Below are 17,915 nucleotides of genomic sequence, written 5' to 3' on the forward strand. Positions count from 1 at the left end.
GAACTGGCACCAGGGACAGAAAGACTTCCCTTCATTTCTCATTTGTTCTTCTTTTTGTATTTCCTCCTACCTCCCTCTGTCAGACTTGTGAACCTCAATTTCACATGATGAAAAACATGACAGGTACAGCTAAGGTGTAATGTATTACAGCTAAGGTGACAGACCTTAAAAGAGGAGTCTCTTTGGGCCCAATTTCAAATTCCTAGGAAAGAGACTGATATCTGTCCTTCGATCACTGGCTCAATCTTTGCCCTGAAACCAGGGCACAGGGTCATGATATAGGAACAGGACTGTTGAGAATCACTTCTGTAACCAAGTGGATATGCCCAGGTAGGGCTGGTTCCCAGAAAAAGAAAAGGTTAGGCAGACAATATATATGGTGTCTAATATGCTATCTTACTTAGCTTTCAGAGGCAAAAAATAACCCACACACATTTGCTGAAAAATAAAATGTTAAAATGAAACTGCAGGTTCATGTCTGATGGCAACCAAGGACTTGTCCAAGTTTCTCTGGTCTTCATCTTAAAGTCGTTATTTTTTAAAATTGAAAATTCTGGTGCAGAGTTATGTCACACAGACCCACAAAGTATCCAACACTATCATTTGCAATAATTCTGGAGAAACAAGAACTTACTTCCTGCTCTAGGAAGTTACTTCACAAATAAAATAATTCAACTTACAAAGAAGAAAATATGTTTAGATAGCCTCACCAAGTTAAAGTTGTTGACTGATGTATATCAGACTATTTTGATCCTTTCTTTCAGAAGAAATGAAAGATAAAGAAAAGCAAATACTATAATGCCACCGATACCTTGAAATCGTATGACTAGTGTCCGCTTCTTTAAGAAGCCTTTTCTGACAATTTCAGTTCTTTCTCTGAATTTGTTTATATTTAGAATTAGTACCATTATATATTACTTGGTTATTTTAATTGATTATAGTAATGTATTGTGAGAATATAAATTACTTGAAAGTTGGGCTAATATTTTTATACTTTTTAATATGTCTCCTTTTCTTCTTGATCTTTATTTTTCTTTTCTTCCCAGTCTCCTTTCTTGCAATCTCTTCTTCACCATTTATGGAACAATAAATAAATTTATGGAGCTATATACCTTTCTATAACCTGGGTGCTAGAACAGACATAAAGAATAAGTAAGAACAAATACTTATTGAGTGGTTACTATATACCTGGCAACTTTCTAAGTGCCTTACATTGATTGTCTCACTTAATCCTCCTCGAAAACTAAGGTGTTAGGTGTTATTATTTCCTTTATTTTACAGGTGAAGAAACTAAGAAACTAAACTGAGACTTTAGTAATCTGCCCAAAACCCCAGGTAATAGGGAGCTTTCAACACTTGGCATACTCTTAACTACTATATTATATGCCATTGCTACACTTTAGAAAATTTTAGATTCCAGATAAATTTTGTGACAATTTAGGATGAGTACTCCAGTAATTTTATTCTCTCCTCTACTCCCACATTCTATATTGCCTAGTGGCTAATTTGAGCTGTAGATATAGTTGGAGTCTAGTAAATATTATTTGATTACTTAATATTTTATAATAAAAAATAAATAGGAATTACATTGTATACACCTGGAATTTGCTTGCTTTGATCTGATGCTCTATTATAGAAGTTTGCTTTTTGTACTCAGAAATCTTGTTTAGTTTAAATCCTCATGACATACTGTGTTTCATTGCCAGTGTCTGACTAATACTCTATACAGAGATGAAATCAAAATTACTTATTTCCTGTACAAAGTTTATGAACACAAGAACTAGTTTTAGTCTAGCTGGGTCACAGACTGCGAAAAAATGATGTACATTCCCCGGTGAGGTCAGGGAGCATGCATTCCCCAGAAAGAAGAATCAATGATTAAGTGAGTGATCAAGTTAATATAAAAATATTTACATTAAACATAATTTATCTTCAAGCCATATTTTCCAGCACATATATAAATACAGATGGCTTATTAGTCTTGGAAAATTAAGATATGGAATTTAATAAGAGAACAGGGCTAACATTTAAGTGGAGAATTTCTATTTTAGTAAGATTTTATTTCTTTGCATAAAGTATCTTTTATTCTATATGTGCCATCTTCAGCTCACTTTCAATCATACCAGATAATTTGTAAAGGTCTTGTAACATCAGTTGCTTAACAGTGTTTCAAACAGAGTCAAGGCAGGGGGTGTGGTAAACTCTATTGTGCTCATGTTAAGCCTTTGTTAACTTCCTTTAATAAAAATGGAACAAACAACAACAACATAAAGCCAATTATGCCAATAAAAATAAAGATATCTATTTAAAATGAGATAAATTGTTCAAAGAGTAATGTTGTAGTAAGAGTTTTGCTTGGATAACCAAAATATACTCATCACTACAAAATACTTTTTGAATGATCAAGACTTGAGTTTTTTATGATTTATCTAAAATGGTAATGAAGAACCAACTATTTGGCAAGAAACCACAGAACCAATGAATCCTACCTAATGTTTCAGAACTGAAATCCTCATCCTCACGGGAGGCAGGAGAACATGGCAAAAGGATATACAGTTCTCACAACAAAGACAGCCAGCTGTTCACACTTAGAATAGGGGTGCACTCACTGGAGAGAATGGAGAGGGGTGGGATATTCAAATGGTCCCAATAAATGTTTCTGTTGTTGGCAAGGCAAACCAACAGCAAACCTATAAAGAGAATGTATGGCACAGAAGAGGTCCAGAATTTTCTAATTCCTTGTTGGCAGAAGAGAATCTGTGGAAGGAGGAGGAACAGAATCAGAGAAGGAACGGAAATGCCAGCTGTTGAAGGCAACTAGGAGCTCTTTTAGCCCAAGAAAAAGCTGAAGTCCAGAAAAATCAACTGATATGCTCAAGTTCACATAACTCATAAGGAAAGGTGCTCTTTTTCTTCCAACTCTAAGAGTCCTTTCTACTACATCTTGTGGCTTGCAAATCTCTTGCACTCCTATTAGCAAGTGAGAAGCATCCTCCCCTATCTCCACCTCTTAAATTCCTTTAACTGCAAACAATTTATCTTGTGATTTCAGGAAAAGGGGCTATAAATATTCTTTGAATCTCTCAAGATCTGCCAGCTAATTAGTTGATCCATTACTCTTTTAAGCAAAAGGGAATATTTGTTATTCTAGTTATTCTATACATGAGATGCTTTCTTTATTTTTAGAAAAGCACATTTTTGCAATTTATTGATTTATTCTGGAGCTGCACTAACTAGTTATGCAGAGGTGTAAAGACAAAAATAATATTTTCTCTTGAAGCTTAATTTCTGTAGGGAAGATTATTAAGATTATTAAGATATTGAAGTCTCCAGACATAAAATCTTTGACTATTTATGGGAATATATTCTATATAATTTTCTAGTACTGAAGTAAGCTGGGTGCAAGTCATGTGCAGATAAACACTCCAAGATCTTTTATGACTTCTGAATCAGACTCCACTCTAACATTTCAACTTGTTATCCAACTTTATGACTCAAAACCCACTCAAGCAGTCTAAGTGCTAGAGATGTTTTACATTATTGAAAGTGGTATTTCAGGTACTAGGTCTTGTAACCGCAGTGCATGCATTATCCCATTATATACTCAAAGCAGCCTTATAAGTTATATAGTATTCTAGACCTCATTTTCAGATATAGTGATCAGGATGCAGGATTTATGCTACATTTATAGTAAATGGAAGAACCAATATTGGCACCCATGTCTATTTGAATCCAATGTGCCTGTACTTAATCACTATGTTACATGAAATTAAACTATTTTTTATGTCTCATTCTCAGGACATACGATGCCTTGTTATGCCCCCATGTCCTTAGTTATACTAATCGCTAGAATTCAGTTGACCAGTATTCAGTCTGACATTTTCTACTGTTGAAATAATTTCACACTTTAAGAGACTCACCACTGTCAATTTTTATATGAAACCTACTTGGATGCTTCTAATTAGGATTAATCATATCCACTTATGAGTTTCTCAAGTAGTGTTACGCAACTTATGGGACTTTGAAAGGCTATACATCAGTGTATAAACTACTTAATGGTAGAACTAGAATTTACTTGTCCTTAAATTTCCATGACCTAGATCAGCATGTAGAAATAGATATGGACTCAAATTAATTGAAATTAATTGAAGAAAAGCCTGTACAAGACTGTATTTTATAGCTCCTTCCCTATTTGTCTTTCTTCTGGTGTTGCATGTGGAAAAGAACAGTTTTGTAACCAAGTCAGATATGTATTTCCCTTTGGTGAAAAACTCTTCTGTCTCTTGTTTTTCTTATAATTTTTTTTTATTTTCAATGAGTTAACTTGAGTTAATCTTGAGTTAACTTATTTCCATACAGAAAATTTCACATAAGAATGAACCGAAGATTAACAATTAGGTATTCAAAACAATGTGTGAACGTGTGTATATGTCATGTGAGTGTGACCGTGTATAATGAGAGAGTTACCTCTCAGGAATCGGGGTATCTTTAGATATGCTGATCATCACCCCCACCCCCCAGGAAAGACCTTTTCATCCTCCTGTCAGTTTCTGCTTTTGTGATGGGTGTGAAATGACAAGATACCATTATACGATTGTTGGCTGTCAATATCCTTATGGGATCTGATGAATGTGTCAAACAGTAGAGTGCATAACACGCTTTAAGAAATAGAACATTTGTTTCGGGAGGTAAATGTTGCCACTCTTTTCAGTTTTGTTAGGGGAACGAACTCCGGGAACACTTCAGAAGGTGAAATTCTTGTATGGAGCCTGTTGAGCATTTGATTTTCTAATCCCTTACCCCTTGTAAAGTTAAATTAGAGTATGCCCAGGTTTTCAAATATCTTACTCAAGAGAATAGTAGTAATTATTAGAAAAGTAGCTTGACAACATTTCAAATGCACCAATTTTGGGGTTGTATTTGAAATTTGATAAGGAATATATATTCGAAGAAGCCAAACCTAGTCAAACAGGGCTAAATCTAACCAAACTTATTCTTGATTCTCAGAACTATTGACCCTGATCTTATAGAGAAAGGTGTGATGCCCTCAAACACTGAAATATCTGTAAAGTATTGCACAAACTAACATAAGCAATGTGTCTCCATGACCTGGCAGATACGGTAATGTGTTAAAGCACTTTGGTAGTGGGTAAGGGTGACACCAAAGGGCTTCCTGTCAAGACAGAATATTATTTGAAAACATTGTTACACCCTCTGTGTGTCAGTCCTGTCAGGAAGCAGAGTCCGGTTCAGATAGGTTCAATATAGAGATTGAAATGAAGGAATTTCTTGTGGAAACCAGGCAGAGTAAGTTACTACCATCCCTAACCTTAAAGGCAGGAAAGAAGAAACTGTGATATAGTGAACACTGAAGCCTTTGAGGAGGGACCTCTAGACAGAGGCTTAGTCATCAAGGGACACAGCCTCTAACAGAAATGCAGTTCAGAGCAGGGTGGGAGCAGGAAAGATATGCCCCAGACTCTTTCTGTTTTTTCTCTCTGATCTTCTCCTTGTGTCTGCCTTGGAAAAATCGAAAGAACTTTGGTGACAGATTCTGTGCGAGTCAGCTTCTTGAAGTATAGAGACAGGGAAGGGCAAACAACCAACCCGAGGAGACAGGATGTTAACAAAATAGAAACAGCACATTCTCTGCTCAACACTACATTGAGAAAAAAATATATAAAAAGAGACAACCAAAGCCTTATACCTAGAAAAAAATCAAAATGAACTTCTCTATCGAACAGAAATTGAGCAGTAACATTAAAAAAAGTGAAAAGGAATGGAGCTGCAGACCAACTACTAGTAATTTGGTACCTACAGTGAATGCGGTTGTGAAATGTTCAGTGCCTTCATTAGAGAAGGGGTTAGAGCTAATACACAGCTTGATTTACTCTCATGGGTGTCATCTTCTCTCAGAGGGGTAGCCGAAAGAATTTGCTGTCCACTGAGATACAGCCTTGGGGATCAGCAAATGACCCAAGTTCAAAATGAACAAACCTCACAAATCTTATGGGAAAAAATACTGTCAAAAAAGATAGCCAAAATCAATAATAAAAATGATTTCACTCCATATTCCAATTGCTTTATGTTATAATTTGCAAAATTATTGCATGTAAGTATAGTCAGGATTCTCAAAATGATATTAGAAATAGTAATACAAATTGTAAAGAACATGAATTTATGAACCAAAAATTGAGAAATGAAAACAGGTCAATAAAATATTGAATATAAACATATATTTGGATATTTAAGACTCCATAAACTTATAAACTCTATACAATAGTTGATACAATAGAATTAGTAAACTTAAAGGTAAACTGTGGCATTCTCGCCAATGCATAACGATACACACTTGAGTGTGTGTGTATGCACAAAGAAATTAAGAGGCACTGAGGCTACATTGTGAACCCCAACTAACAATGAATCAGAGTTGCAGAGAAAGAAAATTTTAAAAAATAGCAGAGAAACTATAGCTAAAGAAAGAGCAGTGTTGGAAATTTTTCAGAATTGAAGAAAGTTCTGAGTCTTCAGATAAAAGTGCGAGCCCAAAATCAAACAACTAAAATATATAAATTAATCCATTCTTGTTACACTGGCACAAACATCAAGGATAAAGAGGCAGTCTTAAAACCCACTGTAGTCCTTTCTACTAAGGAATGGCAAATAAAATATCAGCAGACCTCTCATCAACAACAACAAGAAAACAGCAGATAGATCTACAAAGTACAGGTGAAAAACAGAAATTGTACTTATCCAAATCAGCATTCAATAAAGTGTAAAAATTTAAGTATTTTAGGTGTTTCAAAGACTAAGAGAAATTACAATGCACAGACCATCACCGAAAGAATTATTAAAGGGCTTTTTTTTTTTCTTCTTCAGTTAGAAACATTAACAAGTACAGGCAGGAAGGGAGGGCCTCTGGAGTTTACTTGGGTAGGCATATCCTATTTAATGTTTTATACCTTTTTTGAATCTTGCCATACTTAGTACTTGCTATATAGCACTCCAAAAGATCCAAATGGATCTCAGTGCTTGTGATGTCTTAGTATCAAGACCTCTAATTATACACATGCATATAAAACACATACATTAGATAAGACAAGTGCCTCGGTTAGATAAATCCAACATATCATGGGCAGGAGGGGAAGTGGATATTTAAAAAATTTTATTTTTTTTACAAGTTCCATGGGGGCAGGGATTTTTGCCAATTTATTCTTTTATTTTTTTTTAAATTGACATGTAAAAGGACATCATTTTAAGGAGAAAAAGTAAACCCAGAGGGAGAGCATGTGATATAAGAAACCTGGAGCAAAGGAACCAATTAATGGGTACAAGAGGGTGGTACATTTAGTTGACTGTTTATTATAAAAAGGAACAACATTATGTGTGTGTAAAAATAAGTAAAACTAAAACTTTGGACAGTAACAAAAAGATTTGAAAAGTGAAGAGTTGTGTAATAGTTTAAACTTGTTAAGGTCCATGTTGTCTTTAAAAGGAGATTAAAAAATGAATAACTTTAAGAGTTTTATAAATGAATATTTATAACTAATAGTGCATTTAAAAATTATATTTTTAAAGTTTAAAAATATTGGGAGAAAGCAAAGAGAAATACATTTGTAGCATCCAAGCTACAAGGATACAAAGGCTCAATAGAAAATATTATTAATTCAATATGGTAGGAAGGGAGAAAAGAAGAAGCAATGAAAACATAATAAACAAAAAATATAAAATACATACTTTTACATCAATAATTTTTCATAAATGTAAAATATGTAATATTATTAATTGTATAAAATTAAAACCCAACTATAATCTATTTTCAAGAGAATATTTTAAGAGAAAAGCATACAGAACAACTAAATTAAAGCGGGAAAATGATATATCATTCTAATTTGTGAATAGTAATTTTATGTTACATCTTCTTTACCACAATAAAGAAGTGTACATCTCTATACCTCCATTTAAATAAAGTCAGGCACAGACACACACACACTCACACAAAATGACAGGGATTACTGGAAAAATACTGTTGAAGCAGACCACTCAAGTCTGTGTAACTTCATAGGCAATTAAGAAGGCGTAAAGAAGTCCAAATATGTCAGTAATCAAAAATAATGTAAATGGACTAAATTAGCAACTTAAAAAGAGAGATTGTTATAGTGTATTTTAAAAATTTACAAATTCAACTCAATAAATGTTAAGCATTAGCTAGATGTTAATTTATGCTAATTCAATAATTACCACTAAATATAAGGAAAGGTTGTAAAATATGTAATATTGATACTAAATTAAATGGACCAATGAAAAAAGATAATTAGGGAAATACTATACTCCTACACATCTACCAGAATGGCTAAAATTAAAAAGACTGATACTAAGGATTGCTGAAAAGGTAGAAAAACAAAGTGGTTGTATCAATAAGAGCTGACGCCTATATAACACTTTGAGACTGAATTTTGAGAGTTTACTTGCAATGTATATCAGTATTGCTAGTCAAAACACTCACCACAGTTCCAAGCCAAAATTTTATTGATAACAGCAAGGGTAGCAGTATCTGTTTCCTTGTCCAGAAAGTAAAAACAGGATTTCCCACCTTTCACAGGAGCAAAATGAGATAAGCACTTATCCATTTTGATTGTTTATTGGTAAAATTGGATAATGCTAACAATTTAGGATTGTTTATCACAGATGGTTAAGATAGGTAGTGTTTTACTTTCTGTGACAAGGAAGTGACAGCTGTAGCAAGAAGTGACCCCATCATATTTGTTCAGGTAGTTAAAAACAAGATGCTGTCATTGAAAAGAAATAGAGTTTTATTTTCAGGGAGGACACAAACGTCGGTTAACCATGGAGATTTTTGCCATGTTTTACATTCTTTGTGAAAATTGATAGGCCACTTTAAAAACTGTAGAGAAATATATTGATTAGAAGTAAATATATTATTATTTTAACCATAATACTTTCATAATCAGGGTGATTTTATGAGTCACAAATAAATAGCAAATAATCAGTCTAATCACTTTGGCTATTTAAGTGCTCAGTGACCAATTTAATCACACAAACAGTGGCTGTGGTATTTGGTATTTAACATGAACAGAATGACTGAATCGTCCACAGCACAGTTAATTTTATCTTATATCAGTATTTATCTATCTATCTATCCAACTTTAAAAGGTTGTTACTCCTTTCTCTATTGGCAAAGTTAAACATAGTAAGCGTCTTATGTGAGGGAGGAAGTTTTGTATTTTCTTTATATATTTTCATGTAACCTAGGATCAAGAGCAAATCTCAGTAGTTGGCAGACACACTAAATACATGTTTATTATAGTAGTTGAACAAATTCTGTGTAATACTGTTTCTGACTAGTTTGTAGACAATGCACCATGTAATGAAGAAAAATCTGTAAAACAGAACAAACCCTTCTATCTCTTCTCTGTCATAACGTATGATTCACACATTGTATTAACGTACAGATTGAACAATTTATTGGGAAATACTCTTATTATAGAAGTCATCATTGTAGCTGGATGCAATTGAAAACCACACACCTAGTGGTGGACTTTGTTGGAATTTGGTGACAACAGAAATTTGTTGAATTAAGTAGAACTTGAAAACCTGCCATACAGATTAACGATAGAAATATATGAAGCAACAGAAAAACAGAAAACTATGTCACACAGACATTTAGATTCTGTTAGTTAGCAAACAATACACTACAAAATCCCCTGATTTCTGTAAATTTGTTGTTCTCTTTTTTCTGAATGCTTAGGATATTTTATCTGCAGCTTGGCTTTCTTTACATACAACACTTAGTTCTTGTCAAGTTCACTGTCGAGTCAGAAAATATCTAAAGAAATAAATAGTTGCAGAGAATCCTGTTGCCTAAATAGCACTCATATAAGGAAATTATCTAAATATAGTTTTGAAATCATGGGGCATGCATCACAATCCTGTCTGTGAATTTGAGAGGTGAAAGACACCAACAAAGCCGTCTGAAGAAGAATAAGAACATAGTTTCCAGCTTTTCATTCTTTGCCCTGTATGTATGTAATATTGCTGCACTTCAAACTTTGTAAAACAGAACTGATCAAGACTGTTATTGCATAAGGTGGTTTGTCCAAGGAAAACATGATGGTTTGTTATCTTAGCCATGAAAATTACTTACATAGTGAATTGCCCATCTGCACAGGCTTGCAATAGGAACAATACAAACGTCACATTTGAACTGATTTTACCATTTTATGAGTTTTCTGGTAAACCATTCATAAAATCAATTTCTGCAGTTGATCTCAGTCACTGGGTTTCCTGAACATTTTTCTTAGGAAGAAAAGCTTTCTACTTTTTTCTTTATTGCACTGTTCACAGCGGAGTAAGCTTGACCTTAAACAGACTAAAGACCTAATCATCCCATTATCCGCTGTATGTGGGACATGGGTCAGAAGGTCAGCTGGATGCTATGCACAGCGCACTGGGCAATTGCCCAAGTCCCTGGTGCTGTTGCTTTCTTTATGCTGAAAGGAAGGATTCTGAGTGGAAAAAAAGACAGACGACTATGGGCTCTAATTTAAGAATTCTAAGAAATCCATTAAGGTCCACTATTTCTAGAATCATTCAGATAAATGTTATGAAAACTTAATTTTCTTTATGCATTTCTTGCTTATTCATTATGGCTTATGTTCAGAACAGGCAAATATAGAGAGGCAGAATGTTGATTATGCTTGCTAAGGGTTGGGAGTGATAGAGGATTGGGGGATAATAGCTAAATTGTACAGTGTATTTGAGGTGATGAAAATGTCCTAAAATTGATTGCGGTGATGGTTGACAATTCTGTGATTATGTTAAAAACCATTAAACTAGACATATTAAATGAGTGAATTATATGTTATATGAATTATATCTCAAAAACATGTTAAATAATAACGTCTTTCCAAGCACATGGCATAAAATATTGTTTAATCTAGTAAATATTGTTTAATCTAGTAACATAGAATTAATATATGTTGAGTGCTTAATATGTCCCAGCTATATTAATATATCCTAAATGCAATACATCTACTTAATGCTTTTCATGTATTATCTCATTTAATATTCATAATAACACTATGATGTTAGTGAATTATTATTATTACTATTATTATTCTCATTTTATTGATGCAAAAATTGGGCCACAGAGAAGTGAAATAACTTTGACAAGGATACACAACTAAATTAGGTATCTCCTCCTGGGTGGAAAGTAGCAAGTCTAATAAAGTGGAACATACTATAGTGATAGTAATCTGGAAACACAGTTCAGTTTTTAACACTCTCCTAAAGCACAGAGCAAGAGCTTCTGCGTACTCCATCTTTTCCCAGGTTACAAAATTTCATTTAAACCTTGCAGAGAAAAATGGATCCAAATGATAACACTGGTACCTGAAAAACACACCTGTAAAGCACTTCTAAAACAGCTCCTACATTTATTTTTATAAATCACAAATTCTGTGTATTTGTTCATAAATGCACTTTCAAACTTGATTTTGTTCATCAAAGAAACAATTGTATGAACAGCAGACCTAACTGCTCAAGCAGAGTTTTTTATGTGGTATGTGGTTATGTACATAAGAATATGAAAAAAATATATGATGCATAATTTCAAGAGTAGCAAATAAAAATGAAAGGTGATAAAATTAGGTACTGACAGACAAATTAATTTATTAATTTATAAAATGAGTCATTTGTCCTGTGCTAATCTAGGTTTTATAGTTGCAATTTAAATTTTTGAGTGAGCTTTAGAAATAGATTTATTAAAGGATGCAAGAAGTAAACACAAACATCCATGGGGAGGAAATGAAATCCAACTAAATTCTGAACTGAAAAGTCATAAATCAAAGTTTCTTTCTCACTCTTCATCTAGCTCTCCATCGTTTATCCTCCATTATCTTCTTCTTGAAGTAACTCACATTCCACATGTCCAAATATGGCAGTCCCAATTTTATTTTATATCATAAGCTCTAAACACTGGTTAACTATAAACTGTGTCTTTTAATTCTAAATCTTGAAAGAAGGAATCTGACAAGTCATTGCTTAGCCAATGGATTGTCTAATTTTGGATCAAATTTCGTATATTCCATGGCTGAGGGTACAGAATCCTGTACCACTGGCCCTCTGTCTCTGTGGGTTCCATAACTGCAGATTCAACCAACTGCAGATCAAAAATATTTGAAAAAAATTCCAGAAAGTTCCAAAATTCAAAACTTGAATTTGCCACGTAACACTATTTACATAACATTTACAGTGTATTTGCAACTATTTACATAGTATTTACGTTGTATTAGATACTATAAATAATCTAGAGATAATTTGAAATACACAGGAGGATATGCATAGTTTATATGCAAATACTATGCCATTTTATAAAAGGGACTTGAGCGTCTGAGGATTTTGATATCTGCAGGGATCCTGGAACCAATCCCCTGAGGATATCAAGGGACAACTGTAGTGTGTAAATGTGCCCCTCCGAAAGTCTACAGACAGAGCAAGTTTCTAGAAGCTTCCCTGGGATGGGCATAATGAAAGATTTGAGGGCTTCCCTGGTGGCGCAGTGGTTGAGAATCTGCCTGCCAATGCAGGGGACACGGGCTTGAGCCCTGGTCTGGGAAGATCCCACATGCCGCGGAGAAACTGGGCCCGGGAGCCACAACTACTGAGCCTGCGCGACTGGAGCCTGTGCTCCGCAACAAGAGAGGCCGCGATAGTGAGAGGCCCACGCACCGTGATGAAGAGTGGCCCCCGCTTGCCACAACTAGAGAAAGCCCTTGCACAGAAACGAAGACCCGACACAGCCAAATAAATAAATAAATAAATAAAATGCAGGAATATTAAAAAAAAAAAAAAAGTCAGGCTTATAAAAAAAAAAAAAAAAAAGATTTGAGAAAATACACCTTTACTTTTTTGTCTAAATTTGCAGCCCAGAAGAGTCAGAAGGCCATATTTCCAGAAGTGCCTTAGCTTTTTGTTCTTTATTACAGGTTATGTCTAAAGAAGGAAGGTTAATATTTTCTTATCCAAACTATTGCCAAATATTAACCCTGATATAAAGTGTTACCTCAGACCTAAAATTTATGTGTGGGAAAATATAATGCCCCTTAAACAAGCAATAAAATGAAAATTCAAAAAGAGGAAAAATTACTAGTACCATTGCCAGACAGCTTTTTATATATTAGAACAAATTATTACAACGTGCCTATTATAGGAAAATGACAGCAAAAATAACAAAGTGTTAATGAAGACTGGAACCTGTCATGGTTTCCTGTGCTGTACACCTGTTTTTCTCCAATATGGGGTTAGTCATGGCACAAGTTTTCAAAGTCTTAAAAAAAAACTTCCAAAACGATAACTCACAAGAATTATAATAGCAACCTTCAGGCATTAACAAAAATATTGTATTTTGTTGATTTATCATATGAAGATGTGCCACACTCTTCATCCTACAAACACATAGCTAGCTGGTGTATTCAAAGTCATTTAGTTTGCTTTTGTATTTGAGGAAGACTATTACATTGGTGAATATTCAAATGTTAGAGAAAGTTCTTTACTATTAAGATAATAAAGTACTTTACAATTAACAAATGTGACAGTAACTATAGCCTTTTTGGCAAGAATTTATATTCTGTAAATGAAATATTTAACCTTTATCATAGTCTACTCCAATCACGTCTTAGGTACTGACAAGATTGGAAGGTACGGATGTTCCTTGCAGAGAATAGCTAGGATAAACTAAGCGGGGTTCTAGAATGAGAAATTGTGAAGAGAAAGGGTAAGGCCTACTAAATAAATATTTTTAAAAGGTGATTATCTTTCCAAATTGGTATACTGTCTGGATCACTAGAAGTACAAACTCTAACAGCTGTTTTCCAGACATGCACAGCTGTTAGGAATGTGTGGGACTATCAATTTTGGGTTTCTGTAAGGCAATCTAGAAACATCCTTAACTGCTAAACCAACCCCTAAAAAAGTGTTGTTGTTTTTTTTTAATTGTTTGCTTATCCTTACCCAGTGTAGGAAAGTTTCAGAATTTTTTAGTAGTTGTCATTTATACAATGAATACAGCTAAGTCCTTATGTATAACCCAAAATGACTCAGTTCATTTATTTAAAAGTATTTGAATTTAATAAGAACCTTTGCCTGTAGACTGAATGGTTCTACATAATGCCACATAATTTGTTTAATCTTTTTCATTTTTAAGTTGGTAGCTTTGGCATTTTGTAGACTGACAGAAGTGCAGAGTTGCTTTTAGATACCACTAACGAATTGACGTTCATTAGATGGGGAGAAAGACTGTAAATGAAAAAGTTTGAAGTATCGTATTTTTAATATTTGAAATGTTATCTAGCTCTAAGAAAATTCTTTAAGAATCATTTGAGGTCTTAAAAGAAATCTATTAGTGCCTGGAAGTATCTTGTCCACTTTTCTTCTGCGAAACAAGAAAAAATAGTGTTTACTAGCTGAGGAAATACAGAGCAAGAACTGGAATCAATGGACGTTTCCTATTTTTCTTGCCCTGTTTTTTTGAGACACTCAGGTATTTTAGACAAGTTGGAGAAGAAATGTTTTTTAAGGTTTTTCTTACAGATAGGGTCCTATCCCTTAATAGTTTTCATGTAGTTAGAAAGTAAGAGAGTATGTTTCTGATAATGGACTCCTCACGGTTCTTCCTTGGGCAATAGGATGAGGTGGGAGGTTATAGATTTGAGTGGAGGAATTCAGGCTTCAACAACAAACAGACCTTGGTTCAAATCCCGTTTTCACTACGTGTTAGCTATATGTTCTTGGAAAGTTACTTGCCTGCTTCCATGAGTCTCTGTATCTTATTATAAAATAATGGGACTGTAGACCAACTGTATAGGACTATTGTGATGATTATGTGACAACATGCAGGTAGACTCAACAGGTGCCAATGCTGAATACAAATAATTTCCTTATCCTTATCTCTACAGAAGAAATGGGACAGAAACCTTCTCACATTGTAATCACTTTGGGGGCAAGAGAGCAATTGTACTTTTCTATCCTTTAGAGTTTCACTTGGTACTTTATTCACAATCTATATCTGTGGATTAAATTAAATTAGATCCACTCTTTACATTAAGCACAAAATTATTAATAGGACAATGTATAACCTATTAGTATTCTCCTGGAACATAAGGCCCAAGAAGATGCAAATAAGAGTCAAGAAGCATTTTAAAACCATAAAATTAAAACTATAATTTGAATTGTTAGCACTTAAAGCAAATTAATTGATCAAAGTCTGTGCCATCCTGGCCTTTTTGTATTTCCATAATATTAAAGACATTTGATTCTATAAATCATTGTGACCTTGATAAATTACTCAGACTCTAACTTTTAATTTCTGCATTTATAAAACAAAAGAATTTAACTAACAGTCAATTAGATATGTCCAAACTACCTTTGATTAAAAAGTATTATAATTGCGGGACCTATAAACACTAAAAATTTTTCTGTAATACTTGGTTCTCTCATGCTGTCCATACAGTATTTTTCTGGACTTGATTTTTTCTTTCAATTTTATGTTCATAAGGTTTATCAATGTGATGTCTGTGGTTGTATGTCATTCATCTTCACTGCTATATTATTATAGTAGTAATATTTTATTACTCATATATAATATTATTTTATTATTCACAATATAATATTTTATTATGAATATACTAAAATTTATATATGCCTTCTTCTGTAGATCACACATTTAGACCTACACATATTTTCATAATAATTGAGATCAAACTATATCTGTAGTTGATATTACTTTTTACTACTTACATTTTAAGATAATTCTGCATGTTAATTAAAAACTCCTTGTGAAAAGAATTTTGACTATATGACTCTTGTTTATGTATCATAATTTCCTTATGCCATTCTTTAATGATAGAACTTGATTTTCCTCCAGTTTTCCCTGATAAGAGTAACATCATGAATATCTTCACATTAAAAACTGTTCTTTAATGCTTCATTTTATATTATTTCCTAAGGAAAGATTCCCAGAAATAGAAATATTGATTCAAAGGGAATAAGTGTTTTTATGACATTTTTTTTTTTTTTAGAGTTATACAATTTTTATTTATTTATTTATTTATTTATGGCTGTGTTGGGTCTTCGTTTCTGTGCGAGGGCTTTCTCTAGTTGCGGCAAGTGGGGGCCACTCTTCATCGCGGTGCGCGGGCCTTTCATTATTGCGGCCTCTCTTGTTGCGGAGCACAGGCTCCAGACGCGCAGGCTCAGTAATTGTGGCTCATGGGCCGTTGCTCTGCGGCATGTGGGATCTTCCCAGACCAGGGCTCGAACCCGTGTGCCCTGCATTGGCAGGCAGATTCTCAACCACTGCGCCACCAGGGAAGCCCCCGACATTTTAATACTTATTGCAGATTGCTTTTATGAGATTGAACTATATTTTACTTCTACAAATTCTATATGAAAATAGCTTTTGACTGCATCCTCTTGTCCTTGGGTGTTTTCAGACACAAACAAATAAAAGGCAAATAAAAACTTTGCCAATTTGTTAGGCAAAGATTTGTATTATATTATTTTCATTTGCATTAGTAAAATGGATGGTAATTCATTATTTGTTTTCTTCTCTTTTATAAAGTGTCTGTTTATATAATTTGCCCATTTAATCCACTGCACACTTCTTTTTTTTGTTTTTTAATTTTAAATAGGAGGCAGGATTACTATTCTTCAGTGACTCATTTGATCATGCAGATGGTGCCAACCATAAAATGGTTTGTTTTCTGAACTGAATTGATTACTTTCTTGTGAAAGAACCCAGGGAAATGAATTCTAAGTGATGTGGCTTGTCCAATTCCCGGAAGCATAATGATTTCAGTAGAAAGAGTTATTTTTGGTGATGGAGTTTTCAGAAGAAAATATTTATATATCTCTGAAAAGTCAGTTTTCACATGCAAATTTACTCTTCTGCATTATATAAAGAGTCCAGTTGTGGAATTGCCTCATATTTTTTCATCACTGACATTTCAATATCCTTTTATCTCTTTCTAATCTCTTTTTCTGTTTTACTCAGCTCATGCAAACCAACAAATATTGGACCCAGACCAAATTTCTAAAGATGTTTACTAAACATTTTTCCCCCTCTTACAAATGAATAAGCATTGCTTTCAAAAACCCAAGTATATGAATTAGATCTTAGCATTACATCCGTGACACTCACTTTTCTAATGACTTCTCTCATCTTACTACACATTTTAAATTACTCCCATTTCTACTCACTCAGTGCAATGATCTCTTTCTAATCATAATTAGTTTTACTACAGATACTCATTAACAAATAGAGGTTTTAAGCATGTTCAAACAGATGATAAATTTCAGTATTTTACTGATGTTTAGTTCAAGGATGTTGAAGTCAAACCATTCTGGTTTAAAATCCCTTTAAAAAGTAGTAAAACTTTTATGCTGTGTAATCTACTAGTTGTATAACACTGGACACTTCTCTGAGCTATAGCATTGTGAGGATTCAATGACATACTTAGAAAAATTGCTTTGCACAATGGATGGCAGAGAGGAAGCACCCACTCACTGTTTGCTATCATAAGTTACCTAAACAATTTTAGTATCTTTTGTTTGCCATAATTTGGGGAGGGGACCAAAAAACCCCACACTTTATAAAAAAAAAACAAAAAAAACCCTCCAAACAACAAATTGTTTATTTAAAGAAATATGTGCAAAATTTCGTTATTAGATTAGTGGAATACCTTCTGGATATTTATTTTTCTGGTTTGTCATCAGGGTAAACCCTAAGGCAATGGTTTCCAACCCATGTTTCATAGAGTTTGAAGATTCTGCAGACTTAACCTAGGGGTTCATAGCAGCAGAGACCAAATGGGTAGGAGTCCATCCCTCCTCTGCCA

This window comes from Balaenoptera physalus (genome assembly GCF_965194825.1).
Source record: "Balaenoptera physalus genome assembly, chromosome: 6".
Lineage (NCBI taxonomy): Eukaryota > Metazoa > Chordata > Mammalia > Artiodactyla > Balaenopteridae > Balaenoptera > Balaenoptera physalus.